We start from the raw sequence: 27,762 nt of genomic DNA on the forward strand, positions 1-27,762 counted from the left end.
TAAACGGCAAAGGAGAGTTGACTGACAGACTTTGGGAGGGGCCAGGGTTGGCTGATGCAACCCCCAGAGGTATAAAAGGTGAAGCGCCCATCTCAAAGATGAGCTGTGTGGTAAGCAGCCATGAGGGAGGCTCCCAGGCCTGTTTTTCCATATTGTTATTTTTGCCCAATTATCCCATCATCAAAAAACCAAACAATATTAGAGGTAGCAGCAATTTGAATTGAAAAGTTTAGAAAATATATAAAATTGGATACACTTGAAATATTAACAATATAATTGGATTAAAAATAAGGGATAATTCAGTTCCAATAATAGTGCATAAGAAAAAGATAACCACGGGGTACGGAGTGCAGGACTCTTGGACCCTTGCCACCTCACGTACGAGCTTGCCAAGTGAAGATTCCCCCCTTCTATGCCAAGTGTCAATGTCGTCCCCTCCCATTTTCGATTCATCACACCTCTACCTCCGCCCTCATCACCACCTTTACCGTGCATGCTCCACCACTTGTTTTGGTGGTCACACAAGTCTTTGGAGGTCGTCACTGATGAAGGCCTCTTCTGTTCCTCTATGCACTTTAATTCACCTTTGGGTTACAAAGCCAGTACAATGAAAGCCAAAACTAACATATTACTGCATTTAAGCATCAAAGCAATAAATCTCCTATAGCTGGCATTTTCCTGGGACCCAACCAGATTTTCCCTTCTTTTTGTTAATTTTTAGTAACTGTTATCATTTGCTTTATCCTCCTGTCCTTGAACATCAGCAGGGAGAGGGGAGTGGAACCCCTCCCATTGCTTTCCTTTCTAGCATTAAACTCTAACTACTTTATTATTTACAAATATTAATTACTATATCTATATTGATTATTGTTTCAATTTTATCAGCACGAATCATACCTATTTATAATATGTGGAATCCTTTTGTTTTCACTGCTTGTTAGGACTATAAAAAAGAATATTGGTGCTAGGTGACTCAGAGACAGCCCGTGTGGGTTAAGTGTAGTCTACAGGGGATAAAGAGAAGGAAAAGAGAAGTACGAATAGATCCTGATAAGTTTGGAAATTTAGACAGCATGAAGAATGAATAGCACAAGAAGTAAAGATGGTATTAGAAAGAGTCCACTAGAATGTAATTTAGCCGATGAGAAAGATTTGGGAGGAATCCCAGAAGGTAATTTTTCATATAAGGTAACCTGATGAAATACTCTTACCCAATGGTAGGCTTAGTATCAATTAGAAAGTGGTGAAAAGTGACCACCTAATGGAACATTATGATCCATTGTTACAGTTGATGTTATTTTTAAGACGAGGAGAAAAATGAGATCCAGTGATATATGCAGACATGGCTTTTACCCTGAAGAATAAACCCAAGTGTCAGAAAGAATGTGGCTTTGATTTGGCCCCATAGGACCTTTAGTCCTAACTTTGGAAAGAGATAAGAGGCAGAAAAGAAAGACATGTCATTTAGCACTCAGCATAAGACAGAGATGTTTGAAATTGGCTCAAATTCACCAGGAAGATTGTGTTCTAGGTGTCCAAGACTTAGAGCCGAGTTAGTCCAGGCCAGCACGGGTACACTCCACCTCAGGCAACCACTCCGGCCCCTGAATGAAAGCCAAATGGCAGTGAGGATGAGATGAATAATCCAGGTGAGGGGACAATTTCAGGGACCCCCAGTGACAACCAACACAAGGAATAAAACCAAGAAAGCTTGGCCTTTAGTTACCACCTTAAGGCAAGTCTTGAGTCCCCCAGGAGAAGCCATGTGGGTGAACATCTGCTTTTCTACTAGAGACCTCAAGTTGGTGGCAAAAAGTTAAAATGGATAGAGAAAATGCTAGCAAAGCAGCAAAAAGATTGGAGTTCATAGTCAAGAGTCAAGAGCCAGGCTGAGGTGATAATGATTTCATATTGACAGAGCTAACCAAACCAGCAAAAGAGTTGGTGATCAAGGTGGCCAGAGCACGTGTGCACGGACAAATTGCTAGTGGAGCCTTGCAAGGTACAATGGACCAGCTGTGTCCTACTGCAAGCCCTTTGTGGGACGCGAACAATGCAGGCAGCTGTGCAATGTTAACCAGATACCAGGACATAGTCACATTGGAATTAAAAAATGCCATTCCAAAAGCAATAACTTGGTCAGTAAGAGATAACGTTACACAGGGACAGCACGAGTCACCCACTGACTTTGTGGACAGGCTGTGAGCAGCTGCACGTAAAGGCACAGCCCTGGATCCCTGCTCGGATATGGGAAAGCAGCAGTGGGTTTCCCTGATGTCAGGGCAATCTAGCCCAGATGTCAGGCAGAAACTTGAGAAGCTGAAAGAGCCTGTCAAGAGAGACTTAAAGGCATGAATGAGAAAAGCATAGAAAGTGTATGATAATCAAGAGAGAGAAAATAAAGAAGAGCTCCCTGCAGCCATGGTGGCAGCTCTGGATCAGCACCAGGGAGAGGCCGGACGTGGGCGTGGATGAAGCAGAGGCAGGGACATAAAGAGCAGAGGCAGAGGAGGTTCAAAGCAGCCACAGACCAAGCTGGGGCCAAATCAATGTGCATCATGTAATAAATCAGGACACTGGAAATAAGGCCAGTGCCCAGAGTTACCAGACAAAGTACACAAAACTCTTGCAGCCACTCTAGATGATAAGAAGTGACCGAGACTGGCAATTCTTACCCTAGCAGGTTACCGGTTAAAATACAGCTAAATAATAATAAAGAAGTTGAATTTTTAACTAATTGTGGAGACACATTTTCACTCTTGAATCAAGCACTGATACCCAAAAGTGAAAACTATCTTCAAGCACTAGGAGCCACTGGCCTGCCAGAAAATGCATTCTTCCTGAAATCACTTCAATGTAAAATCAAGAAGAAAATGGGAATACATCAGTTTCTTTATTTACCAAACTCACCCAAATCAGGGATTTGCTTGAAAATTTAGAAGCAGCAGTTCTGTTTAGGAAAAGAAAACTTCAATGGAAGGTACCTGAAGACAAATGAGCGGTTTTAGCAGTAGGACTGACAATTGACACCAGACCAACAAACAAGAAGAACTAGTTAGAGCAAGTATTGAATCAGGTGTACCCAAGAGTATGGGATACTGATAGCCCAGGAAAATCAAAACGAGCAGACCCTATGAAAATTGAGCTACAGACAAGAGTTAGGGCAGTAGTCAGAAAGCAATACCCTTGAAGATTAGAAGCTAGGAAAGGAATAGAGCCAACAATCAATTAAATCCCTGACATCAGGACTATTGGAAGAATGGGAGTCAAAATTTAATACTGCTAGATCAGCAATAAAGAAACCTAATGGAACTCAGAGACTAGTGCCAGATTTCCAGGCAATTAATGGTTTATACCTTACTAGCTTACTAGCTAAACTTGGAGATGATTTTATTTGGTGCGGGGAAGGTCCATGGGCAGGTGCTGTCGAGAGCCGTTCCCTCTTGGTCTGAGAGACCAGCTCCCCCAGCCCACCTTGCTCCCAGGCCCGGAGGTTGTAACGTGCCCTCGACCGGCAGCCGAAGGAGGGCTCTTGACACCGTGTCTGATGCAACAGGGTTTCTTGAAGGTAGGTCAGAGGGTGCAGGTTGGGTGAGGGTGAGAAGAGGGACAGGAAGAGGCAGGAGCACAAGCACTGTAACTTGACACATAAGGCACCTGCAAGCTGCTGGGGAAGCCTCAAGTCTGCTCAGTGAGCCACGTGTGCCCTCAGCATTGGGACAGCCACCTTTCCCTCAGTGAGCCTCACATCCCAGGGTCAGCAAATCAAGAGGCACCAGCCATGCTGTAGGTGACTCAGAGCGAGTGCAGTGGGTCATAGTGGCCAGGGGCCAGAAGCAGGCAGAAAGCCAACAGGGCTGGGGAAAAGGCTCTGCTCTGCTTACAGCGTAGGCTGAGGGCTGGGAGACCTCCATTTCCCCCGTTGAGATGTTGGAGATGGGGCCTTTCACCCTCCTGACAGGGCTGCCCCTGGCTGCAGGCAGCCAGAGGAGTACGACGACACAAGGCCGAGAGCAGCAAAGCAAAGAGCCAGCCGTGCACAGCACAGGGAGGTGGCCCAGTGCAAAGCCAGCGTGGCACCCTGAAGGTGCCCGCTGCACTCTCATGTGTCCCTGGCCTGGGCAAGACAGGAATGCCCGTGGTCTAAGAGGGCCCTTCTGTGGCCCCTGTGGGCTCAAAGCTGCTGCTCTTCTGGCTCCATGGGGCCGAAAGCCACAGAGCTCGGCCTCCCCCACAGCAAGAGGAACAAGACTTGGATATCAGGCAGTGGAGCTCAATGCCTAAGGCTGAGGGGTGGGGGGCTCCAGTCTGGAGCACAGGGAGGGCACCTGCCCAGCCCCACAACAGCTGGCCTCACAGCCCTGAAAGGCCAGGAGCAGGTTTCCACGCCTGATTCCAGGGCGTCCCTCCAACCGGCCACCGACCTGGAAGCGCCCGAGCAGCCGGCTGTCGGGATCAAGGCGGCTGCCAGGGGGCTGCTTATGGCCTCTGCCGGCCAATTGCTCAGGGCTTAGCAGTGCCTCAACCCCTCAGGGTCTCCCCCAGCCTGGCCAAGCTTCCCGGCAGCAGCGCCGCAGCCCCACAGCAGCTGCAGAGGAGCCCCATCCAGAGGCGCCGGGGAGCCCTCAGCACTGCAGCCAGCAGCAGACGGGCAGGAGGACACGGATGGCCCTTCCTGTCCAGCACAGGGCTTGTGGCCATCTCCAGGCACCGCTCTGGCAGGGATCCCTGCAGCTCCGGCCCCTGCCCAGCCGCTCTGTGGGCAGCACAAAGGCTTCAGCAGAACCACCAAAGGCCTAAAGGCTTCTGGCCATTTTCCCTGCAACACTGCACGCCTGGGCAGCTGGCTGAGTACAAGCAACCTTTTCCCCCTCTTCTCTTTTGCCCTACAGACCTTGCACACGAAAAGAAAGATCCTGGGACTCTGTGTATTGTAACGTATTTTATATTTACCTACTCTACAATGAAAATGCAAACACGGAAATGTTAAAGAGGAAAAAGAAAATTCCTGCTGGCTTAAATGGCCCCAGATCATCTCTGTGCAGAGCTCCAGCAGAACAGCAAGGCAGTGCCACACAGACGAGGCCGTTTCCTCCATGCACTGCGGAATCGATTCGCAGCTGACGCCATGGGGAGTAGGGAGCTCTCTGTATGGCTCGGAGAACTAAACAAGATTCAATGGCAGCATTTCTGATTGCAGGACTGCTGTCATAGGCCATTTCTTCAAGGGCTGCAAGAGAGAGGAACAGAGGCAAGGTCAGATCCTGCATGTGCAGGGAGCCAAGGAGAGCCCCCTGCCAGGGCCATCCCGGTCGTCTCTTGCCATGGCCCGCAGGGAGCAGGGAGCAAGGGCATCAGGCCGAAGTTGCTGGCCACGCATGCCACACGTAGCCCTGATATCTCTGTGTGCTCTGCCCACGGGTGCAGATCCCTCCACCGCAGGGGCAGGGCTTGCAGCTGCCCCCTCCAGCCCCCACGGTCAGTCCGCTGCCCTCACTCACTCACCAGTGCAGATCAGCTGCAGTTCTTGCTGCTGCCCTCTCAGGTGCCGCCCGGCCATGCCTGTGAACACAGAGCCTGTCACGGCCGCAGCGGCACAGCTCCCTGCCAGCGGCACTGCCGGCGCTGTGGCCACCCGGGCTGCTGGCTGGGCAGAGCTCAGCCCGGGCCCTTGCCGCACGCTGCCGCCCCAGGGCACGGCTGCCAGAGGGCGGCAGCAACGCCCAGGCCAGGCGGGGCTCCACGGCGCCGGGCCCGGCTGGCGCTGCCGGGGCAGCAGGCGGGGCCGCAGCCGAGCTGCGGCGGGCCGGGGAGGGGCAGCCCGGGCTCGGGACTCACCCATGAACCTGACGGCTGCCTCTCGCAGGGACTCCTGTGGGCTCTGCAGGTAGCGCAGTGCCCGGCGCAGGTGCTCGGCCGTTCGGCTCCTGTCCTCTGCCAGCTGCAGAGAGCGGCAGGAGGGAAGGGTTGGCGCGGGCTCAGCTCCTGGGCCGGGCGCTGCCTGCGCCCATCGCCGGCCTCGCCTGCCCGCACAGCCCTGAGGCGCGGCCAGCAGCTGCTGGCCAAGGGCTCCCGAGGGGAGGGGCGGAGGGCCGGCTGCTGCCCGGGGAGCCGTGGTGCCGCCCCGCAGCCCCGCCGGGCCGGGGCTCCATGGGCACCCGACTCAGGCCCACGGGAGCCTGGAGCAGAGCCCGCGCGGCCTCTGGCTGCAGCAGCGGGCACAGCTGCTAGCCCCGCACGCTGAGCACCGCCCTCAGGGACCTTGGCCATGCTGAGGCTGGGGGGTCTCTGCTGTTCTTACCAGGCACTCCCCAAAGCTCTGATCCACGTGTAGCATTTGTTCTATATCTCTCCTCTTCAGGAATCTGGCTGAGGAATGCAGCGTTTCCCGGGAGGCCTGGAGAGGGACAGAGATGCACAGATGGCCCCACAGTCCAGGGCACAGGAGCATCCCAGTGGCACAGGCTGGAGGAGGCTGCAGCCCACAAGGTGCCAGGGCAGGAGGCAGCCCAAGCCCCTGCCAGGGGGACCGCAGTTGGCCACAAGTGCTCACCTCAGCAACAATCTGATTCTCATCATGGCAGTGGAAGTAGAGAGGGAGCAGGCTCTGGCACACGTGGGACTTGAGGGCCTTTCTTCCCTCGTCTGTTAATAAGTCCAGCATCTCTTGAAATAGAGCCATGGAGCTCAGCTGCACCTGGATATCATCCTGGATGAAAGGAAAGGGCAAAAGACCTGAGCATCAGCTGCTTCAGGCCCCCCAGGGCACAGGCCTGCATCTGCACAGGGCACCAAGGGTCTGGGCAGCAGCCAGTGGCTGTGGCTGTGGGCACAGAGCCTTACGCTGTCAAAGAGTGGCAGGAGCGCCTCAGCCAGCTGCAGGGCGATGGGGGTGGCTATTGGAGCACCATTATCCAGGAGCAAATATCTGAGTAGAAGAATGCTCATCCTGATCATGTCGCTGTCATTTTCCTCCAGGAGCTCCACAAGACTTTCAGTCAGGCTCCGCATTTTTTCAGCCTGTGCGGAACACGACTTTGTGAAAGGCCGCCCTGCTGCCGCAGGGCCCAGAGGCCAAAGGCCTGTCCCGAAGCACTGGGGCAGCTGAAGCGGGAAGCAGGAGAGATGGGAACAGCTGCCCCAGCGGCCGAAGCCCAGACAATGCCAAGTGACGGCGTTGCGCAGCCCCACGCTGCCTGCACGGCTTCAGCCACTGCCCCCTTCTCACCATCAAGGGATTCTTGCCCAGCACTACAAGGCCTCGGAGTGCCAAGTAACGCCTGGCCATGTGCTCGCTCTGCAGGTTCTGTGCCAGGATCTCCAGAACGCTGTCACTGCATTCGCTCACGTCCAGGCACTCGAGGACCTGAAAGACACCGGGCAGTGACAGGGGAGCCAGCCGGCAGGAGCCCAGAAGCGCACAGGGCCGGGCCCAGGCAGCAGCACAGGGCACGGGCACTGTCCTGGCAGCTGTGGCTGCGAGAGGCCAGAGGGCTGGGAGGCAGCTCAGCCAGGCAGCGCTGGCCTTGAGGCTCACCTCCACGAGGAATGCCAGGGCAGGGAAATCCCAGTATGGCATCTCTTTGCCGAGCAGGGCGAGCAGGTAGAATGCAATCGCGGAACAAAAGTGGATGGCTAAGCGGCGTATTTCTCTGAAGAGGGGAAAAAGGAAACAAGACCCTGATGCAGTGGGGCAAACCTCTCCCAGGCGTGACTCACCCTGTTCTCATCTTTCCCCAGCACCCTTCCGGCAAGGGGACGTGGGCCATTTGGCAGTTGGTTGCTCATGGGCACCCTCCTGTGCCAGCCTTTTCCAGTCTGCTTGGCCGTCCCTCAGTGACAAGGCCCTCTGGCCCATGGCCACCACGGACACTTTGTGGGGCACCTGGGCACAGAGCAGCAATGTCAGAGGCAGTGGGGAGAAGGGGGTCTCACCTGGCAAGCAGAGCCACGGCAAAGTGGTGAGTGTCAAGAGAGAGCAGCGTGTCCCAGGCACACCTGCGCTCCATTGCCACCACCACATCCTCGCAGCGGAGAAGGCAGAGCAGGGACTTGAGGGTGCGCACTGCAAACCTGCGTGCAGAGCAAAGCCCAGGTCACACTGGCAGCACTGGCTCCTTGGCAGGCCACGTGGCAGGGACAGGAGGAGTGGCATGGAGCACCTGTTGGGGCTGGTGGCAAGGCCGTGCTCTTCCTGGCATCCCTTCCAGAAGGTGTCGACCTCCTCTGGCATATCCAGAGTGCTGAAGAACACTTGGAATAGCAGATGCACAAATAGGCGGGGGAAATACACCTTCAAGATCCGTGGGAGACAGGGCACCTGGAGGATCTTCCACATCACCACAGTTGCCTGCAAAGGACAAAGCCCCCCAAGACAGCGCTCAGTGCCGAGGTGTGCGTGTGGCAGGGCCTGAGCATGGCAGGGAGAGGCCCGGAGAGACCTTGGCAGGCGGAGCACGGGGCCTGGTGGGCCTGAAGCTGCCCCTGGGCCAGGTTTCAGGCCAGCGTCAGAGGCAGGGAGATGCAGTGGGGGAAGGAGGATAGAGAGCTGCTGGAGAGGCAGCCTTGGGGCCTGCAAAGGCCACTTGCAGAAACTCACAGCCAGGGCAAAGACACCCATTTTGTCCCCATCGGAGGTGCAGGTGCTGTACTCTGGCCAGCTCCCCAGCACATCCAGGAGGATCAGCTGCGCCAGCTCCACAGTCCTGGCTGAGCCCATGATGGTCTTCCACATGGCCATGGCAGCTCTGTGGGGTTAGAGCTGTGTCTCAGGGGGAGTCTCAGAGACAGCAGTGGGGGCAGCTGAGCCGGCTGCCATTTCTGCCTCTGCCCACTGCCCCCCAGGCAGCAGCAGCCAGACAGCCCAGCCCTGTGGGGACAGAGCCCTGAGAGGCGGCAAGGGAGCATGGCAGCAGGCTCAGGGGCTGACATGACAGGGCTGGGAAAGGGAGCAGCCAGAGGGCCCTGGAACTCTCTGTTGCTCCGACACCTGGGGCAGGCTGTGCAGGGTGTTGGGCTGGAGAGGCCTGAGCCCTATTGGCAGGTGGGCCCCATACCTGTCACAGGACGGGGCCACACGCAGGAGCGTGATGACTGCGTCATTTGGCTGTGCTTCGGTGAGATCCAGCAGGGTCTTGTCCAGCCTGTGCTCAGCAGAATCATTGGCCATGAGCCACTGGTGGATGTAGCTCACCGTGGCAGGCACCTGGGGAAGGCACGGGGAGACTTGGAAAGCTGCCAGAAGGAGCAATGTTCCCAGCTTCCCCAGAGGGGTTCCACCTTCCCACCCCACTGCCATGTGGCCTGAAAGACTCACAGCAAGCAGCATGCGTGGATTGGGAGGCCAAGCAATTGCTGGGAGGATCAAAGCCTGGCCACAGGCTGCTTACTTGCTTTGGAGTGTAAAAATCTTCCTCTACAAGCATACACAGCAGGGCAGCACCGGTCTTGCTTAGGAAGATGGGTGAGTATGGTCTGAGGCCTACGCCCGTGGCGATGGTTTCTTCCTCCTCAATTCTCTTGAGGAAGTTGCAAACAAACTGTAGGAGAAGGGCAAGAAGCCGAGGATGTTGCATGGAGTGCTGCACACACGGTGCTGGGCTGAGCAGGGACAGCAGGCCCAGCCCAGGTGGGGGTGGCTGCAGGTACCTGCGCTGTTCTGCGGAAGCGGCCACGGCTGGATTCCTGCTCTTGTGTGCGCTCCGGGGCTGCATCTGGCAAAGAGCGAGCGCAGCCAGAGATGAGGGGCTGAGAGAGAGGCCAGAGAACACGGCCCAGCCCTGCGATCCGCAGGCCGAGAGAGCCCCGGGATGCCCCAGGGGATGGAGCACGGCCACTGCGGGGTGTCTGCCCGGCCCCTCTTCCGTCCTGTCTGTGGGCATGTCCCCAGGGGATAGCATGGCAACGCACGGCACGGCATGGGGTCCAAGCTGGCAGCAGGCACCAGTCCTGTGGCCCAGCTCTGCCACTCACCCTCCTGTGGTGGCTGGAATGGCACCACCTCTTCAGTCTGCTGTGCCAGGGCAGCTCCAGGGCCTTCTTCCTCCTCCTCCACCCAGGCCAGCTCAGGCACTGCCGGGTGTCTCTGCTCCATGTCTCTGCCTGGATTTGTGGCTATTTGCAGGAGAGTTGCCTTGGAAAAGCTCCAAGGCACCAAGTCCTGCAGTGGTACCTGGAAGGCACCTTCAAGTAAGAAGCCTCAGGAAGGCTACAGGACAGCAAGTCCTGCACTCGGTCTCAAGGGCCCCTGCCCTGTCAGGACAGGGGACTCCTGACAAGGACTATGATATGGCCTCAAAGGCACCTGCAGAAGAGAAGCCTCAGGGAGACCACGGGTCAGCAAGTCCTGTGGTCTGGCCTCGAGCTCAGCTGCAGGAACAAGGCTTCAGAAAAGCTCCGGGTGGGACGTGAACGGGCACGCTGTGCGGGGGCTCCTCACGGCACCGCTCTGTCCCGTCCTGTCCCGTTGCGTGCTCTGAGCACTGTGGCGTGCTCTTGTCACCTCCAGCTCCTATGTCACCCCGTGTCACAAAGGGCCTTTGGACACCCGTTCCGTGTCACAGTGACTGTGCGGCACCGTGTCACCAAGGGCCCTTGCACACACTGCCGCCTGCCCTGGGGCCACGCCCAGCCCACCCAAAGTGGCCCAGTTTGGAAGGAATGGCTGGCCCCAGGAGTCTAAGCCAGGCCGACAGGATCTTTAAGAAGGGCTCAGACCATCAGCAAACGCTGCCATGCTCTGTGGGCTCAGGGCAGCAGAAGGAGCCCCCAGGGCTGCCGACACAGCCGTTCTGGGAAGGGCACAAGGCCTTGCAGGGAAGCTGGCACGGCCTCCTCGGGACATGTCGTCCCGGCTGGTGGCCATCCTAAAGCTGCCGGTGTGACACGCACAAGGAACGTGTGGGCCCGGGCACCATCGCTGCTCTGAGGCCTGGGGCCCGGGGAGCGCTGACATCAGCAGGTGTGGCAGAGTCCCCGGCCAAGCAGACCTGCCACCCCCTGAGCCCTGGCAGCACTGGTGCCTGTCTCCTGCCCCAGAGACCTGTGCCCCCGGGGGGCTTCTGTGCCAGAAGGAGCCAAAGGCCACGTGCCTTGGGGGCTGTGCCTCTTTCCTGCAGGGGCTGATGGCAGGAGCACCTGGAGCAACTGCTGGCACACTTGGTCTCTGTCAGATGATGTTGCTCCATCCTGAAATGAATTTTTCTCATGGAAGGCATTGGCAGTAGCACCAGAGCACCATCCATTGCTGAGTTTCGCAGGGCAATTAGAATGCAAAGTTAACAGTCTGAAATTTTCTTGTGCTTTTCTCACTCTCTTTCCCACATTCTGGAAAAAACGGCATCTGCCCAGCCTCTGCATTTCTCAGCTTCAGTTGCTGCATGTCTTGCTCTGGCAGCTCATGTCCAAACAAAACTGTGTCCCTGCTGAGCACAGCAATGAGCGGCCACAAAGTGGCAAGTTCCCCAGTGAAGATCAAGGCAGAGACGTGGAAGTGCGGAGGATAAGGACAAGTCTGGGAGGAGAAGCTCTTCTGTGTCTCTGATGATGGTGCCCACACCCTGAAGCAGCAGCCAAGAGAAGCGCTGGAAGCAGACGGGCGCAGTTTTGGGCAGCACAATATCAAAAGTTATGAAACCATTAGCCAGAATGCAAAGGAGGACTGCAAGGATGGAGTGTGGCCTGGAGGGGAAGCCATCCAGGTGCAGCTGAGGCCACTTTGTTCAGCCTGGAGGAGAATAAAGGGTGTCATTGTGGTCTTCAACATCCTCCCGAGGGGAATCAGAGGGGCTGCTGCAGCTCTCGTCACTGTTGGGACCAGTGACAGGACTGGAGAAAAGGGCGGGGAGCTGGGACGGGGCAGGTTTCCTTTCCGTATCAGATCAAGGTTTTTCACCCAGAGCATGGTCGGGCACTGGGACGGGTTCCCCATTGACGCAGCCCAGCGGAGCCCGGGCTGGCTCTTGGGAAAACTGCGGCGCTGCGCCAGGAGTGGGGAACGGCCAAGGCTTGGGTCATGCCCGCGGCTGACCCTGGTGAGCCACTGCTCAGTGGTTCAGGATGCACTAACTGCAGCATACAGCAGGCCAAAGAGAAGGAGGAGGCTCCTCGATTGTGAGGTTCCACAGGCCAAGGCTTATTCCAAGGGAAGGATTCAGCAGCAAAGAGCCGCCAGCACTTCTGTGCACGGGATTTTATCGGGGTACAACTCAGGGGGTGGATACAAACAATTGAGCAATAAGGAATCTGCAGGGGAGGAGCGAGGGGATTCCATCAGTTGCTTGGCACTAATTAGGACAGATGGGAAGAGAGGGTAGGTCACATGCGCCAGCGGGGCTTCCAGCAATAGAGGAATTCCAAAGGGGTGGTGCAGTCAGGAATTGGTCCAAGGCAAAAGTGACAGGGAAGGTTCAGGAATAAAGAGCTGGATTATCTTGAGAGGCAGGGAAGGAGCTGGAACAAAGAGTGGGGAATGGCATGAGGGAGACAGCTTTGAGGGAGGGCAGAACCTAGGGGTAAACCAACTTGGGGAAAATACGGGGTACATGAAAACAAACCATTCTACGATAACTGATAAATAAACACGAACTGGAACACCCCAGGGAAATGGTCACAGCACCAAGCCCGTCTGAGTTTGAGAAGTGTTCAAACAACATTGAGCAGTCACGCAAGCTTTTAGACACTACATCAAAAGTAGAAAGTGTACGACAGTCAAGAGAGGGAAGAAGAAAAAGAGCTCCCTGCAGCCATGGTGGCAGCTCTGGATCGGCACCAGAGAGAGGACGGATGTAGGCGCGGTTGAAGCAGAGGCAGGGGCGAAAATAGCAGAGGCAGAGGAGGTTCAAAGCAGCCACAGACCAAGCTGGGGCCAAATCAATGTGCATCATGTAATAAATCAGGACACTGGAAATAGGGCCAGTGCCCAGAGTAAGCAGACAAAGTACACAAAACTCTTGCAGCCACTCTAGATGATAAGAAATGACCAAGACTGACCACAGGGCACCAAGGGTCTGGGCAGCAGCCAGTGGCTGTGGCTGTGGGCACAGAGCCTTACGCTGTCAAAGAGTGGCAGGAGCACCTTAGCCAGCTGCAGGGCGATGGGGGTGGCTATTGGAGCACTATTATCCAGGAGCAAATATCTGAGTAGAAGAATGCTCATCCTGAGCATATCACCGTCATTTTCCTCCAGGAGCTCCACAAGACTTTCAGTCAGGCTCCACATTTTTTCAGCCTGTGCGGAACACGACTTTGTGAAAGGCCGCCCTGCTGCCGCAGGGCCCAGAGGCCAAAGGCCTGTCCCGAAGCACTGGGGCAGCTGAAGCGGGAAGCAGGAGAGATGGGAACAGCTGCCCCAGCAGCCGAAGCCCAGACAATGCCAAGTGACGGCGTTGCCCAGCCCCACGCTGCCTGCACGGCTTCAGCCACTGCCCCCTTCTCACCATCAAGGGATTCTTGCCCAGCACTACAAGGCTTCAGAGTGCCAAGTAACGCCTTGTGAAGGTCCGCCCGAAAATGAACGGGTGACGAATGATTTTTGGGTGTAAAAATAACCAACAGAAGGCACAGGGGTTTTGGAGTAACAAATCAACAAGGTGCAATTTTATTTATTATAACCACAGCTAAATATGCGTTTGGTTAAGGGATTGGGGAGGAGATGGGTAAGACAAAGAGAAAAGGGCGGAAAGAATGTCAGGGAATGGGGTATAGCTACCAAAACGTGATATCTTCAGGGTCCTGCCGCCGAAATTCGCTTGTAAACGTCTTGGGGTGTACTCAAAGGACAGTCGGACCGAACCCCAATATATATACTGTTCTTGGTTGGGGGAAGGGTGGCTGAAATTAAGTTTCCATGGAGGGGAGAAGTCTATTGTTTTCATGGCCGAATGCTCACAGGTACGTTAGGTTTTTCCCCTCCCTGAGTTGGGAGGGAGTACAGTCCCAGTCTCTGGAAGGAGGTTTCCAGGGGGGTGCCATGGGGGTGCCAGAGGGGTTCTTGGTTCTTAGGGTGCCAGAGGGGTTCTTGGTTCCTTGATGAGGGGATTCGCATCTCGGTTGGTCCATCACGGTGGTTGAAGACAGGCAAGAGGGGTCTTCTCATGGAGCGGGGGGGAGCCACCCTAGAGCTCAGTCCAGCCAGCTCAGGAGTTTGGAAGAAAGTCCAGTTCAATTTTCCAGAAAAGGGAAGCATGCTTCCTTCGAGTACAGCATGGCATGTTCTGCAAACATCACTTGTGAACACAGTAGATAAGCAGGAGACTTTCTTTCCCAACCGGCTTAGCAGCTTTAACCCTTCGGTAGTCTTTTCTCATGACAATTGTGAGGCAAAAATTGAAGGATTTTCTGATGGACTTCTACACGACCCCGTGACTCACGATTGTCTTGAGGAATCTTCATCAGCAGAGCTCTAGAGTGTCTTTGAAACTCGTTGCACGTCGGTAGCATAACCCCGGAAAAGTAGGGATGACAGGGGAGAGGGGATAAAAGGGGAAGAGAAGGAAAAGAAAGAAGGAAAAAGGGAACCAACAAACATAAACATAATTAATATTGATCATCATAACAACTTCACACGTGGTTATTTGTTATAACAATTTCAAAAAATTTTGATTAATTTTAACAATTTCAAAAAATATTAATCAATTAAAACAATATCATTTGTTTAACAATTTCAAAATGATTAAGACAAATCACAAATAATCAAAACAACAAACAAATCATAATACAATCGTCGTCTTTTAAAATTATTTTCTAAAAATTAAAGTAACTTTCTGTAAATCATACTTGATATTTAAGAAGTTGTTCTAAGGCACATATGCTTGATTCATAACTGTCTCGTATCAAGTGTTTTGGGGACATCTATTGTATCGAGTACATCAGCTAAGCGGTGTGCATTGACTACAGATGACAGTCTCTTAAGCTTTTTCATCATTCTCCAATTCAAAATGAATAGGGCTGCTGACAAGATAAAGCCAAGCGTAACTAGGATCAAAAGAACAACAACTGGATGGCACACACTGTTCAGAACACCTGTGGCAGTAGGAGACCACCCAAAGAGAGTATCCCACCACCTATGCTCAGCATCTTGCTTTACCCTCTCCATAACCCGGTGTATTTGTCTCACGTTGTGATGAACAGTCACCAGGGTCTTCTGTCTGCTCTCCTTGATTTTCTCGAGGATGTCAATCAGGTCTTGATGGAGCAATAGTTGTCTCCCAAGGGTGAGGTTCATTACGATAGGAGTGGGCATCAGCTTCTGGATCAGTGTATAGTTGGATTGCAGTAGGTGGTGAGAAGTAACTGGAGCTTCATAAGAGAAATCGTGTCCTACTATCTTAGTAAAGTTACAAGCACAAAAATTTGAATGATTCTTTGCATCTACCACAACATCTTCTACAAAGACAGAATCACATGTTGTTCTAAAGCATGCACAGCCATTGCCTATGTATATAAGAACTGTCTGGGTATCCTCATGTGGACGAATCTCGAAATGACAGATGTTCTGCTCTGTGTCCAAACAGATATCCTGAGCTACAATTGCATTGCTTTCACAGATAAACCCTTGCTGTTCTCGGACAATACAAGTTTCCAGGTTAACAGTTTGCCATTTGTCATCGACCTGACGGGCCCATCCCCTATGTTCAGTAGGATAGAGAACAGCTCCGTCATGGTTTAATCCTAATGCAATAACAGGGAAGACCAAATGTACAGAAGCATTGCGTATGGTTAGGACAAAAGCAGTGGCTGTGTTTGAAATGGGATCATAGGTAAAGTTCACCAGGTTCCACCAGGATTGGAATTCTCTTTCAAATTCAGTGGCACTGTCCCAGATTATTTTCCGAATTTCTGTGGGGAAGGTGCCTTCCTCGCCCTCTCTTATAATTGCAGCGGAGACAGATTGCATCCACAATTGTGCCTGGATACAGCTGAGGGCTAAGGAAACATTGTTCTGTGTAGCACTAAGTGCATCAATTACCAATTTGTGATCATCCACATTCACTCTTTCCCAATTTGGCAAAATGTTTGACAGCAGCCACTGGTGTGTCCCTAAGGCTGACAGAGATGACCTCAGTGGTTGCTGCAATCCGGTCAGTTCCCTAGTTGTAGCAGCCAATTTGTTCATTAGTACTTCAGAGTCAATGCTATTCAGAATTCCCAATCCTGTACCCACAACACCAGTCACATCCCTTGGTGTTCTCTTAAAAGAGCTTCGTTTCTGAAGCCAAGTGGTCCAGCCTTCAAAAGAGGTTTGCAGGGACAGAGAACAGGCTGGTTCAATATCTGAAACATTGTTCTGCATTAGCAATTTGACCTGTTTGAGAGACCATGCCGGATTGAACAATATTTGTTGTTGGCCAGTTTTCCTGATCACATAAGGTCCAATCTCGAAAATTATCGGGATGAGTGTGACCGGTGGTATGGGTGAAGTGGTAACAGTGGCGACAGTGGGAGCAGTGGTTTCAACATTAATTACAAATTTAAAAGAAAGGCCTTGAGTATCCTTGGCCCAGAGACAAATTACCTCTGTAGTGCTGGTTAATGTGAAACTGTACCAGCAATCCCGTACGCTTGGGTGTGTGCAGATTTGCTGCTGTTCGTTTTCCTGATCTGTGGAAACACTGATTGACCTTGCTTTGCTGTAATTAGACCCATTAACCATTTGGCACCCAACACTAATTTTTTCACCCACTATTCCTTGAACCTGCCAGGTTTTGCGTCTTTCTTATTCTTGTCTGGTGTACAACATATCCTCATGTGTAACTACTGTTAGCAAGTTCAGACCCGTGACATCTCCCATAGATCCGGTGGATTGTAGGAAGGCTTGAGACCAGGGCCACTCGAAGGAGTTCCCTGCTGCTCCTGCCATTCGGGATGTGAAGTCAGAAAAAAGGCTCGCACTTAGGGTCTGAGAGAGTGTAATTACAGCACTCGGTGTGGGTTTTGGTACAGTGTTTATCTTAAATGTGTAAACCAAGCCTCTCAGTCCTAATGGACTAGCTGTGTCATTCTCCCAGCGACATGTCACATAAGTGGGTTTGGCCAAAGTAAAACTGTATTTTCACCTGTGGCCCTTTTAAAAGCATCAGCTTGTACTAACCCAGATACAATTTCCACTCCTACTAACACAAAATGTTTACCTCCTGATTTCTTAAAAGGACCAATATAATCTATCTGCCACGCATCCCACAAGCCTTTACCTTTACCTTTCCTCAAATGCAGAGGGTTATCCTCTAAAGGATGCCTTTCCAGTCGCTTGCGGCACTGTTCGCAGGCCGATATGCATGTTTTACACATTTCCCTGGTGACTGGCCAGCCACGGGCATGTGCTTCCTGGTACAGATCCTTGGCACCTGTGTGCTGCCTTTTTACATGTAACCATTCTAATAGTTGATTCCAATCCTCTGAAATAGTTTCTCTTTTAAGGGGGCTAAGCCTTGCTAGTTCATCAACTTTGTTGTTCCATTCACCTGCTTGGTTTCCATCTGTTTGATGAGAAGCTACCCAACCAACCAGAAAGTTTCCTTTACTGGCGATTTCTAGGATTTCTTTCCACTTATCTTTCTGCCACACTGGGATTCTGTTAACTTCCCAGTCATTCTGTTGCCAGAAAGGGAGCCACTCAGTGCAGCCTTTGTATACCGCATATGAATCAGTATAGATGTAAACCGGAGAAGTGTTTTGTGCCTCACGCTGGAAAACACTCCAGAGGGCTATGAGTTCTCCTACCTGAGCGCTGCCCTCCCCTTCTGTGATAATCTTTTCACCAGATGAAATATGTAAGGCAGCCGCCTTATATTTCCAAATTTTTCCTTCCCGCTTTGAGGAAGCATCTGTAAACCAACAGTTTGTTGCTATTTCAGGTGAGAATGGTGGTGCTATTTTTATTACAGAAGCCGGTTTGTCTTGGCTACTATCTAGGCTCTCAGTATTTTGTATTGCTAAGAATTTTGCAGCACCTTCTGTGACAGAAAAACTATTGCAGTAATACTCTATCTGAGCATACCATTTCCTGACTGACGACTTTTGGGCTGTGCCGTCAGGTGGAGGGGTCCCATTTGTGACAGCTTTAATTACCTCGAAGGGACCTCTCAAGATGATAGCTTGCTGCCGTGTGATTTTCTCTACTTCAATGAGAGCTAAGCTAACAACAAACAATCCTTTTTCCCAGGTAGTGTATCTTTTTTCAGCATCTTTAAAACCACGGGAAAAGAACCTGACAGGCCTTGTTGGGCCTTCGGGACCTCGTTGCCAGATGTGTATTGATAGCCCTGAGGAGGCAAATCCCCATTCCACTTGGAAAGGGTCTTTAGGATGGATGGGCCCCAATGACTGATGTGCAGTGGCTTCAAAAATCAGTAACTGCAGTGCTTCCTCCTGAGAAGGAGTCCAATCCCATTTGATTCCTTTCCTCAGTAAATTGTAAAGGGGCCTAGCAATGATTGAGAAATCTGGGATGTGTTTCCTCCAGAATACTAACAGTCCTAAGGCTTGCTGGAATTCTTTTTTGTTTTCAGGCATTTTCATCTGCTCTAGAGAAGTTAGAGTGTCAGGTGGGATGCATGTGCTGCCAGATCGCCACCAAATTCCCAGGAATTTCACTTCCTGAGAAGGCTTTTGGATTTTCTCTGAGGGGATCTTTAAATCAAGGTTCTCCAGATGAGAGATTATATTCTGCTGGAGATCCCCCACCTCTTTAATTTCCTCTCCTCCTACCAAAATGTCATCAATGTATTGGTACACAGCTACAGTGTCAGGTTTAGGTATTTTTTCTAATTCTTTTGCTAAAGCATGATGTGCTAGTGTTGGAGAGTGTTTGTATCCCTGAGGGAGTCTGGTGAATGTGTACTGTTGTCCCTCCCATGTGAATGCAAAGCGATCACTGTCCTCCGGCTGTATAGGTATCATGAAGAACATGTCTTTGACATCTATGGTTGCCATGATTGTGTGAGCCTTTTCTTGTATTGATGTTATCAGTTCAGCTAAATTTGGCACTGCTGCAGTCAGAGGGTCAGTGTTGGCATTCAGCCTACGGTAATCAACCGTAAGCCTCCACTTCCTGTTAGGCTTTCGGACTGGCCACACGGGTGAATTGTATGGGGGGTGTGTGTTAACAATTATTCCTTGATCACGGAATTCCTGAATAACTGGTTTGATGCCTTCTCTAGCTCCAGAAGGCAAGGGATACTGTTTCACATTGATTGTTTTACTGTAAGGCAGTGCGGGTGGGGTCTGAAGCAGCCTAATGTTATGTTGTGGAGTGCCAAAAGACCAGAGGAAACCCTCAGTGTCTTCCCACTGTCTTCCTGAGAGGACATCCATCCCTAGCAGATTATTCGGTATGTCCCCAATTACCATTTTGATAATCAATTGATTTTCTTCTCCAGGGAGTGTTATTTTGACTAAAGCAACGTTCATGGGTTCTATGGTTCCTAAAGCATTAAGAACACAGCATTGCTTTTTTGTTGGAACAACTCCACACTTCTGGGCATCTCTGTGTGTTAATGCAGAGATCTGGGCTCCCGTATCAACAATGTAGGTTACCAGAACTTTTTTAGGACCCGTGATTGCTGTAATTAACATGTCTCCTGATTTATTTTTCGTGAGCCTTCGTAAATAAACCCAATCTCCACCCCTTCGCTCACCTGTAAGCGGTGGAGATATTAGTTTCCCGAAAGCTCTGTTGGTGAAGATTCACTGTTTGTGATTTGGGGCACGGGCGGGTGGGCAGTTACGTTGCTTAGATTCTGTGAAAGAAGTTGCGAAAGAGTTACTTCCGGCTTACTGCTGGTGCTTTTTAGGAGACACGCAGCCAGAGTTTCACTGTCCAAGTTCTGAGAAAGAAGCTGAGAAAGAGTTAATTTTGGCTCACTGGCTGTGTTCTGTGGGAGAGGCTGAGATGCAGCCTCACTGCCCAGGTTCCGAGGAAGAGACTGTGAAAGGGTTAACTTTGGCTCATTGCCTGTGTTCTGTGTGAAAGACTGTGATGTATTGTGTGTACTGAACTGTGTACTGGTAGGAGTGTTTGTTAATTTCTGGTGAGGGAGGGGGATCGGTGCACTGGGCTGGGTATTTGACCTCCTAAAATTCCAGTTAGTTATGATTTTCTGCAATTTTTCAAGTGGTAAACCATGCATTATGTCCCGGGGAACCCCTTTCTTTATTCCCAGCATCCACCAGCGTTGTCTGTTGGAAATCTGTTTTCTTGGTTCTATGTTTTCAGTGTTAGGGGTTCCCATAAACCGGACACCTTTTGTTTTTTCAGATTTTTCTTCCAGGGTCTTTACAGGCCCATACTGTCTGCAATAGTTTATTAAATCATCTGCTACCTCACCCCATGTCCAAGTCTTGCGGTTACTGTTAGATGTGTCAGATGGTGTTGTGGGAGCCTGTGTTGGTGTGTAGGGTGAAGGTGCAGCGTCAGTGGATTCAGATTGATCAGTGGAGTTGTTAAGAAGTCTTTCTAATCTATTCATTGGGCTTAGAGCCATAACTGTTTTCTGAATAGTGATTGCGGTTGATTTCAATGTTTCTGGAAGCCCACGAATTAAAGGGGTCATAATTTCAGGCTTCACAGGCAATTGCATTGGGGATTCAAAACCAGGAATTAATTTTTTCTCATGAATCATTTGCAAACATGCAGCTTTTTGTACACTTTCTAGGATTTGGTCAGGGGTAGTGGCAATTGCTAAGGGATCACCCCTTTCCAGGGGATTTATTCCCCCGGCCCAATAGGCTGCACGTTGTGTTAGAGACCAGGCATCGCGCTTATCTCCTGTTGTTAGGAAAACACCGTGTCCCCAGTAACCGCTGGCTTCTTGTTCAGTTAACTTAATCTGGTCTCCACCAGTGAGAGAAACACGGAACACATATTCTGTTTCTGATTCGTGGGGGAGGCGACCGAATTCCTTTTTCAATTTAGCTAATTCGGTAGCGCTGAATGGTGTTTGTTTCGTTGTTATGTGGGGATCCATGTCTTCATCATTAATGTAATTATATTCAGTCTTAATAAAAGGTCTCAAATGAGGACAACAATTTTCCCCACAATTTTTAGCTGTTTCAGATTCTTTTTGTTTTGCTGCCTCGAGTTCTTTGTAAGGATAAATCTTTTTAATGCAAGGTGTTACATTTTCTTCCTCCTCTGTAGAGGAGTTGATTTTGTGTATGGCTTTGGTGTGTTCTTCCCTAAGAGCAGCTCGCAGTGTGTAAATTTCATTTCTGTCCTCATTTAACTGTTTTTGCAAAATTTCAACCAAATTTTGAAGGGAATCTATAATTACCATTTCCTCAGTTCTCCGTTTACAGCGGTTTTCTATGGCTGCAGTAAGACATGCTCCAAGAACTGAGCAAAGAATGTTTTTATTTTTACCCATTTTGAATTTTGATTCATGTTGCAGAGAACATATTCTATCAATGACATTTTCCAAATTAAACCAATTGTTCTCTGCCCAAGTTTCTCCGCCAGATGATGGTTTGGCATGGTATTTAGCAAGCAAGGTGTAAAAGTCAGCTTTTGCTTTCAGATTGAAATTTTCACTCATTTTTGTGTGAAGGGACTAGGACTATACCAGGGAGCTGATTTGTGAACTCAAGTTACACAATCATACAGACTTTTGTTCCACTCTGTCTCCCTAGATAGCTGAAGAAAACAAATCTGTCTGGAAGGCACTGTTTTAATTGCTTCAGATTGTCCCTTCCTTTCCAGACAGTCTAGAGGCACACACTCACACACACAAATGTTTTCTCTGTGAGGGGACCAGAAACCTAGAACAGGGAAAAGCCACTCAGCCTTCGCTGCGCCGCCCCTCGCTCCCTGTGTAGGTGAAGGGACAATATCTGTCTAAAAGGCACTGCTTAATTACTTCAAGTCTGCCCCTTCCCTTTTAGACAGTCCAGGTACACAAAATACAGCAGTAAAAAACAGTAACAGGTTCAAATTCAGCTCAATAACAACAGTAACAGGTTCAGATTCAATTCAAATACAACAAAAACAACAACAACAGTATCAATATCAGTATCAATATCAGAAACAGCATCAATATCAGGATCAGGAGAAGTATCAGTGTCAGTGTCCGTGCCGGTAAAATCAGTAACAGAAGTGACAGTAACAATTTCCCCTGCTTTTGCACCGAAAAATCTTTTGTGTCAATTCCGGAGCCTGTGTGCTCAATCGAGCGTGAGATTTGGCTTTGGCGTGTGTAGTCTGCGAGAGGTTACAAACTACACAAAACCTGCAAAATCTCACTGGCTGCTGGAATCCTTGTCCGTGACGCCAATTATGTGAAGGTCTGCCCGAAATGAATGGGTGACGAATGATTTTTGAGTGCAAAAATAACCAACAAGAGGCACAGGGGTTTTGCAGTAACAAATCAGCAAGGTGCAATTTTATTGATTATAACCACAGCTAAATATGCGTTTGGTTAAGGGATCCGGGGAAGAGAAGGGTAAGACAAGGAAAAGGGAGGAAAGAAGGTCAGGGAATGGGGTATAGCTACCAAAACGTGATGTCTTCAGGGTCCCGCCGCCGAAACTCACTGGTACGCGTCTTGGGGAGATCTCAAAGGACAGTCGGGCTGAACCCCAATATATATACTGTTCTTGGTTGGGGGAAGGTAACTGAAATTAGGTTTCCATGGAGGGGAGAAGTCTATTGTTTTCATGGCCGAATGCTCACATGTACGTTAAGTTTTCCCCCTCCCTGAGTTGGGAGGGAGTACAGTCCCAGTCTCTGGAAGGAGGTTGCCATGGGGGTGCCATGGGGGTGCCATGGGGGTGTCAATAGGGTGCCAGAGGGGTTCTTGGTTCCTTGATGAGGGGATTCGCATCTCTGTTGGTCTGTCACGGTGGTTGAAGACAGGCAAGAGGGGTCTTCTTATGGAGCGGAGGGGAACCACTCCAGAGCTCAGTCCAGCCAGGTCAGGAGTTTGGAAGAAAGTCCAGTTCAATTGTCCAGAAAAGAGCAGCATGCCCCCTTCGAGTACAGCATGGCATGTTCTGCAAACATCACTTGTGAACACAGTAGATAAGCAGGAGACTTTCTTTCCCAACCGGCTCAGCAGCTTTAACCCTTCGGTAGTCTTTTCTCATGACAATTGTGAGGCAAAAAATGAAGGATTTTTGGATGGACTTCTACAAATTTCACAATTTGGTTGAAAATCCCAACTTTCACAGTCACTTCTGCAGCATATTTTTCCATCTAACAGAATAATTCCAGCTGATGTGCATACCCTAATAAGACTTAGAATGCCACCCCATCAGCAGGTGATGTTTCATAAAAGCTGGGAGCAAAAAGTGTGCTCAAGAAGCAGCAAGATCTGTGCTAGAGTGCAGGGTATGGTTTAACAGCACAACAGTAATACTTGGCAAAGGGCCTGGGGCTACTGCCACTCCCCAGGCTAGGAGCATTGATCAGGTCTTACAGATGAGCCAACAACTAGCATATAATGCTATCCTTGAACTTCCAGATAAGTTACACACTATGTCTTTTAGAGAGATTTGTCAAAGAAAGAATGAAGACTTCCATAAATTTTTAGACAAATTGCATGAAGCTATCTATAGTGATTCTCATTTAAATTCAGACACAAAGATACAATTGTATGGACTTTGGGATCATTACTCCATTCCAAATAGCTTTCCCTTCAGTCACAAGAGCCTTCCATCTCTTCCAAAAATTGCCTGCTGAAACTCTTCTGCTCCCTTGCAAATCAGTTCACTACTCCAGCATAACCCTTGAAGCATGGACAGATGACTCTTCAACTAATTATAGTAGAAAATAAGGGTATTTATTGCAGCCCTGGTCACATGTGAACTAGTTTCCAAAGACATGTTCAAGGAGTTGCAGACTCCTGCTCTCTATTTCTACAGAAAAAGTTTTACATTAGGTTCCTAAGGACACCTAATACATAATTATTATCTGCCTGCTTCATATTTTTATCAGCTGAATATCTATTACAGCTGCACAATTGTACTCCCTCAACTGGGTTGGTGGGATTTTGAAATGAGGGAGTGGTTGTATGGGAGGAGGAAAGCAGTCTTCCTCATGGTGAACTCTTCTCCCATGGCCAGTTGGCAAGATCTTTTGACCTGCTACTCATGGTCCAAGCCTCTCCTAACTCTTCAATTATTCTTAAGGCAAGGTCTTTCTATGGTCTCAGCTTCTTCACAATTGCTTCCTCTATCCCTGTCACTCCTAGCTTTATGTTCCTAATATATTTTGTACTCTTTAACTAAGGTACATGATTTCTGCTAGCTGTAGTACTAACTAAGCTTCTTACGTCATTTTAAAATATTAAATAAAACATGCAATCTTCCAATTCCATTCCAATTCCAATATTCCAATTCTATTCCCAGCTGGCCCCTCGACTTATCTGCACTTTTCAATTATCCTAAATACATTTTCAGGTTACCCCTTGACTCACCTCAGGCACAACCCCGACTGCCTCTCTCCCAGCTGCTCGGAGCTGCATTGCACAGCGCTTGATGTGCGCAACAGAGCACAAAGCAGGCTGGCCTGGTGGGCCTGAATATTTCTGCCAAACACTCTGCATCTCACACCCTTGCTCTGGCTCAGTGCAGAACTGCAGGATTGCAGGCGCTTCCTCCCAGAGCTGCGTGAGGTGCTGGCTCCTGCAGATGGGCCCTGCCAAGCTGTCCCTGCCTCACGCTGGCCTCGCTTCCCCTGGCACAAGTGCCGGGCCTGAAGGAGCTGCCCTGTGTTCCAGCCTGCCGAGCAGCCCGGCTCCCTGCCCCAGTGCCCAGAGTGCTGCACACACTGCTGACCTTTGCAGGAGTTGCAGGGCAGCTGGCAGAAGAGGAGCCGGCCCAGCCAGCCCGCAGCTGCCCTTGGCCTTTCTCTGCTCCTGGGCACACTCCAGACGGCCATGGCCTCCAGGCCCGGCTGTGCCCAGCACGGCTGTGCTTCCCCTCGGCAGCAGCCAGCTGCCACCTGGGCTCTGAGAGTGGAGGATTCGCCCGCTCCCAGCAAGAGGCACCCAGGGCCCGGCTGCTGCCTCTTGCAGCTCCAAGGGCCTCCTTCCAGCCTGCCTCTGCCGGGGCTCAGGCTGCTCCGGCCTCTGCCGGGGCTCTGCTGGGGCTCCAGCCCGGGCAAGGCCGGGCCCGCTCTCACCTCACAGGCGCCGACAGCTCTGCACCACAGGAGACCTTCCCGAGCACCCTCTCTGATCTTTCTGCTTTCTCACTTGAGCAAGGCTCTCCTCCAGCCAAAGAGATTATTGCATTTAGGGAGCCCAAATGCTCTCCAGTCACAGCTGAAGGCCTGCATCTGTATAAGATGTTTGGGCTGCCCCATTCTTCCTGTGCTTTTGCCTTTAAATGCCATTGCCCTTTCTGCCTAAAATAGAAGTACCAAAGATGGCCAAAAACAGACCAGTGGGCCATATTCCAAAGGCAGTGTGGTCTGGAGAGGATGAATGAAGAACATCCTTCCCCACTTTCACACCATGCCAAAGACACTGTTTCACTTTCCACCTTTAAGAAACAACAGACAATTCAGAAGGAATTCTCGAGCTTATTCGCAGAGTGAGAAGGAAGGGAATCTTCAAGGTGAGTTGTGGTTTCAGAAACTTTATTGATTTTCAATCCTACTCTGCAGTCCTATTAGACAATCCTACTCTAACCCTAACCCTTACCTTAACCCTAATCCTTATCCTTATCCTTATCCTTATCCTTATCCTTATCCTTATCCTTATCCTTATCCTTATCCTTATCCTTATCCTTATCCTTATCCTTATCCTTATCCTTATCCTCATCCTAATCTTAATCCTTATCCTTATCCTTATCCTTATCCTTATCCTTATCCTTATCCTTATCCTTATCCTTATCCTTATCCTTATCCTTATCCTTATCCTTATCCTTATCTTTAATCTAATCCTAATCCTAATCCTAATCCTAATCCTAATCCTAACCTACAATCCTACTCTAAACTGATTGAGGAATAAATGGTCCTGATGTGATTGTCACATTCTTGTCTCCCTCCTCTTCTTCACTGAAACAATCAGTGGCACCAGGCTGGACGCAGGCTCAGCAAATCTTACAAATGGATGCTGCCCAAAAGGAAAAAAAACCAGATCAACAAAAAACAATGAACAATGACTTTCCAAGCTCAGTGCTTCACAGGATTCCTCCTGCTCCTAGAAGGATGCAGGAAGAGGAACAATGGGACTGTCTACACCTCCATCTTTATGTGCAGACTTTGCCATCACAGGCAAACCTGGCCCAGAATCCCACTCATCCATTTATACAGGTGTCTTCATCTTGCTGAGATTTTAGCCCTGCCAGTGCTCTAGAAATGGTGCTTTTCTTCTTTTCAGGAAACTCCAAAGCCTCTCATTGGTCCCTCTCTTTGAAAGACAGGCACTGTGCTGATTGCCACAGGGACAGAAAGCAGTGTCTGCCTTTCCATGCCCTGCCCCTCATGTGCTGGATGGCACCTTCCTTCCCAGCAGGGCCAGCCCAGTGGCACTGGGCCCTGCAGTTCCCTCTCTGCCACACAACCTGGCAGTAACCCTGGCACAGTTCCCGTCTGCTTGAGCGTGCCAGGCAGCAGATGGGGCTGGGACAAGTCCCTCCCAGCTGTCCCTTTTTGCGTGGCAGACACCTCTGAGGGTGGGCTGGGGGGCACCAACCAGGGCCCCTCAGAGGCTCACAGTGAGCCCCCCACAGCCCCTCCTGCCCACAGCCAAATCTCTGACCCCTAGGCTGGGACTGGCTTCCTTGGGTTCCTCCACCACCATTTCATGTCTCTGTACCCTGCATTGCTCTACTTCAATTCTTTTGCCATTACATAAAATTGAACACCCCACCAAATTACAAAAGAAGGTGACAGAAACAGCCAGAGGACCTCTCTGACTCAGGAAATGCAGAGAGAGGTGGGGTTGCTCAGTTTTGTCAAGAACAGGCCCCAGGGAGACTTTATTGCCACTTTCCAAAACTTCAGAGTGGCTTTGAGGAAAGTTGAGGACATCTTTTTTAACAGGGCCAGTTACAAGAGGATGTGGGTGAATATTTTTTAACACAAATAGGATCTAATCAGAACTTGTTTACTCGGAGCATGGTGTGACCCTGGCACAGCTTGCCCCAAGAGCTTGTAGGTGCCCCATCCCTGCAACCATTCCGGCTCCAGTGGGAAAGGGCTCTGAGAAACTTGATGTCTTTAAAGATGTCCCTGCTCATTGCAGGACACTTGCACCAGAGGACATTTACAGGGCCCTGCCAGCCCAGCCCAGTCTAGGATTCCTCACTGTTTTCATTTGAAGAGCAGCAAGAATGGAGGTGAGGAGGAAGGGGGCTCATCTGCTGCCTTGGGCTTGAGTGGAGGAGGAGCCCATCCCTCAGAGCCTGTTTCACCTGCAGCCCCTTCACATTTTACCTGCAGGAGCTCCTTGGCAGACCAGCGCCGCGCCTCGTCTCTCTGCAGGCAGCAGCTCAGGAAGTCACGCAGGCAGGATGAAAATAGGTTGGGCTGCTGCAGCTTTTGTCTTCCTCCTGTGGCTATCAGGAGTTGAGGCTGGGGAAAAAGGAGACACCAGGCTCCACCTGCTTCTTTCCCATCTGTCACTGCTCTCCCAGATCCCACTGATTAAGCTCCACTCTGCAGTGGCAGTTTCTGCCCTGGCACAGACCCAGAGATGACTTTCCTTTACCAACCAAAAAACCCAAACCCCGATGCAGCCACAGCCTCTCCAACATCCCACAGATCTTGCCTTGACAGCTGATTTCATATACTGACCTAGTTAGTGGGAGCTACATCAGCAA

This window comes from Melospiza melodia, unplaced genomic scaffold (genome assembly GCF_035770615.1).
Source record: "Melospiza melodia melodia isolate bMelMel2 unplaced genomic scaffold, bMelMel2.pri scaffold_44, whole genome shotgun sequence".
Classification (NCBI taxonomy): Eukaryota; Metazoa; Chordata; class Aves; order Passeriformes; family Passerellidae; genus Melospiza; species Melospiza melodia.